Genomic DNA, 4305 nt, shown 5'->3' with positions numbered 1-4305 from the left:
ACCTAGTGGTAACTACCTCCTAAGAATCCACCGTCCATCTTCCCTAATTAGATCCGAGCGTGGTTGCTTTTTTTCTCTCAGATCGCTACAGAATCTTAACGGGTTAGGCTAGCTTCCACCCGACCCGTTTGATTATTAAATAGAGCTTTTTTCCTATTTGTGATCAACGGAATGACCTCGACCTGGTGGTTACGACTTATGAGCGACAACTCGAACAAATTGTTAGCGATGTTTTAATGGCCTGCAGCTCACTGCTGGTTGCTGTAGGCACCGCTTCTACAACGGACGCCTATAGCGTTAACTAGGAGCTCCCGCCCCGCCTTGCCTCCGGTGCTCGTTGCTGTGTCGCCTTAATGGGCCCGCTCAGTCAGGTTTTTTTTTAAGGTTTAGGTGCAATTGAAAAAAGCTCATCCAATTGTAAAGTTCAATTGTGGGAAGGTTACACACGGCCTTTTTCTTCTTACTTATTTTTCTGTGTTTTTATTTACATTATTTTTTGTTTTACTTTTTTCAGCACATATTTTCTTTTTTATTCCTTCTCTTTTTTCAAACAAATGTCGGCCTTTTTAGTACACGTTGTATACTTTTGTCTACGGGCGGAGCATTTTTCTTGATACGCTTTCAATATTTTTTGAATACATGATGATCATTTTCTTTTATAACGTTCAGGTCCGCACTACATGGGCTAGCCCTTGTAGCGTTTTTCTTTCCTTTGGTTTTTCAGCAGTTTTTGCATCATTTTTCCTACTATTTTGTTTTCCATGTTTTATTTCTCTTTAGGTTTCATGCCCAGTTTTCTTTTGATTTTTCTTTTTATCTTTCATTTTCTTTATTTTTCTAGTTTCCCGTCTGTGCACTTCTTTTCCATTTTAAATTTTTAATGATTCAACTGGCTTTTTTATTTTATGACTATTTTAAAAATTTCTGAAAGTTCTAAAATTCATGTACATTTGTTTTATTCTTTTTTCAACCCAGAAAATAAAAATACTATAAGCTCAGAAATTCCTTCTATTCTTGGCCCACAATATAACGTGCAGACTCGCACTACATGCGCTAGCCCATATAGAGTTTTTCTTCCTACATTATTTTAGCATTTTTTGTGATTTTTTTCCTACTTTTCTTCTTTGTTATCTCTCTTTAGGTTTCTCGCCATTTTTCTATTCATTTTTTATCATATTTTTGTATTATTTTTATTTTCCTCTTTGTGCACTTATTTTCTATTTTACCTTTTTAATAATTAAACTTCCTTTATACTTAGTATTTTAATAATTTCTGAATGTTTTTGAAATTCATGTACATTTGTTGTAAAATTTATAAAAAAATTAAAAAACTATGAACCTTTCTAAAATATCGCAACCATTCAATAAGATCCATGTATATTTTTTTGTAATATTAATTTTCTAAATCTGTCAAAGGAATAGGTAGCCGGTTTTTCACAACCATGAGCTTCCAGTTTTTTTACTAAGCTGGTTGCGAGCGCGCTAGTTGGGTCAGCCCATTGTCGTCTTTTTTCGGGAAGACCTTTATGCCTAGCTTTATTAACCTCATGTAACACTTACATCCTCTGCTAATAGTTTAGTAATGGAAATAGGGGATTTATCCAACCATAAGGCTGGTGGATTACGTCGCCCAAACTTAGCTAGTAAATGAGCAACCATATTATATTCCTTATTACAGTTTTCGATGGAAACCTTCCTGGACTCCTTCATTGTGCTTCATCAATCATCAGCTTAGACATTCATCATACTCCCCCCGTCCTCAAATAAGTGGACATATAAAAAAAGATAGATTATGGAGTGGAATAGAAAAAGCATTGTGAAGATGCAAGCCACTATCCCTCTCCTCTAATTACCCTATCCTCAATGAGCTAAGTGCACGTAAAAAGTGAGCAGGCCATGTGCTAAATGTTATTGGTCTTAATTCCCGTGTCATGAAAGAGAATCATTTTTTTGTATTTTAAAGTGCACTGTGATACAAGTATACTCTTTTGTGGACAAAATGTTGAATGCTAAACGTCCACTTGTTTGAGAAAGGAGGGAGTAGATAGGAATTGCCACCATCGAATGTCCTTGTACTCCCTCCGTTATGGTTACAAACCTCAGCTCTGTAAGAACCTGAGTTATCATCCTCCAAAATTGTGTGCCCACATTCATAACTTGATAGCCAATCACCGGTTTCCACCATTGATTCAGATGGGAAGAGTACCTAGGCTTATCCGTGGCTCGGAAAAAATTATGAGCTAACACCTGGATGGCTATAGCAGTGCCCAAAGGCATTTGCACCTATTCTCCTCTGACTTGTTGTTACATGCACGTGTAGTGGAACTTGCTCTTGCACAAGAGGAATTCGATTACCTTCGTGCCCCATCTGTCCAATAGGAGAGTGTCATCTATGAGTTTATGTAAGCCAAGAGTTTCCACACATCCTTTAACCGGTCGCACTTAAACAACGGGTGCCAGATATCTTCAACACCCGCCTGGCACACGTGGCATTGAGCATTTCTAGCAACATGTCGATATGCAAGAACACATAGACATGGAATGGCATTCCAGAGAAATCGCCAAACAAAACATTACCTTCCTCGACATCTTCATATTACATACTCCATTCCACACTAGATGACTAGATGAACTGCGTTGTCCTAAATCATTCCTCAATTTACTTCTGAATTGGTCATTACACTCTCTATAGTATGTCGAATCGCACACTGAAGGTGCCACTTCTTAGTGTAGTGTCGTACTCCCTTCGTTTATTTTTAGTCCACATATAAGATTTGGACAAAGTCAAACTTTGTAAAGTTTGATTAACTTTATAGACAAAATATTAACATCTACAATACTAAAGTTATACGTTATAAAAATTAATTTCATCATGCATCCAATATTATTGATTTCATAGTGTGGATGTTGACATCTTTTCCTACAAAGGTAGTCAAATTTTACAAAGTTTGACTTTGACCAAAACTTATATGCAAACTAAAAAGAAACGGAGAGAGTACATCATAGTCCTCCACATCGTGATATGCGAGTAGGATCTGCAGAATGCGTGCATCAATATGTAAAACATTATCTCATATTAGTAGCGGATCCCAATACCAAAAATGGATTTATTAGCTCATTTACACTTGTCAGAACCCAGTTACCTCTCACAGTGGCAATCTTTCTTGAAGGGCTATTTGGTATCCGGCGATCATCCCAAATATTGGTCTTCACTCTATCACCTACACACCATTTAGATCCCTTCTTAAATGTCTGAACATCCACCTATATGCACTACCAAATATAAGAGGATCCTTTCTTTGTTGTAGTATTGAGAATATCACCCGGGGGATATATTTCGAGCACAACACTCCGACACATAGAGAATCATAATTTTCAAATTCCTATAACATTGTTTAGCGAGCATAACCAAATTGAAACTATGTATATCACAAAAACCATGCCACCTATATCTTTAGGAAAACACATCTTCCGCCAGGAAAATCGTTGCATCTTACGTTGGTTTTCCTCGTCATGCCACCAATATTGCGAGACTGCATAAGTGATCCCCTGAAATGTGTAGTCTATCAATAAACATGTAGTTGCAAAAATGTGTTTGTTTTTTGTTGTGCAATCGTGTCTTTCTTTATAGTTGCATCATAACAACTACCATTTATCTTTGTTATCTCATCTCACGTTATGTTGTTCTACTTGTTTTTCTTTAGCAATTCAGTGATTCCACTAGGACTTGTTTTTTTAATCATGGATCATTCCCTATTTTCCCCATTCTTTTTTTGCATTGTCACATATGATTCTTTGACAGTTTGTCAGTATGCTTATTTTGGATTTGTATGGTAATAAATTGGTCATTGTCATATAAGATATTTTGTATAGTAGCTTTTTTAGAGATAGAGGGAGCGGGGGAGATGACACCACCAACATGAGATGCAATTTGTTTTTGACGCGCCAAGAAACAATATCTAATGTTGTTGTTTTATTTGTTTGAATATTGAGGATGACATAGATGTTTGCATGCACACAAATCATGTTATTGTTTGAAACTTACAAGAAATTGTTGCTGGATCAGATGGAGAATAGGGGCTGGAAGGAATTTATTCAATTATAGACAAAAATATCCAAAGACATATCTTCTTATTCCCATCTAGGTTGTCATACTGATCATGGAGGACATGCAATATAAGCATCACACCCGATTTATTCTACGTGTTTATCGTTTTTGCTCACTTTTGGGTAAACTCATGGGTTTTCATATCATCTAGAATTTTCCCAACAGATCTTGCTTTGATAAGAATAATGGATGCAAATT

The sequence above is a fragment of the Triticum dicoccoides genome, chromosome 7B (assembly GCF_002162155.2).
Source record: "Triticum dicoccoides isolate Atlit2015 ecotype Zavitan chromosome 7B, WEW_v2.0, whole genome shotgun sequence".
NCBI lineage: Eukaryota > Viridiplantae > Streptophyta > Magnoliopsida > Poales > Poaceae > Triticum > Triticum dicoccoides.
The sequence above is the reverse complement of the archived record's forward strand: the minus strand, read 5'-3'. Positions refer to the sequence as shown.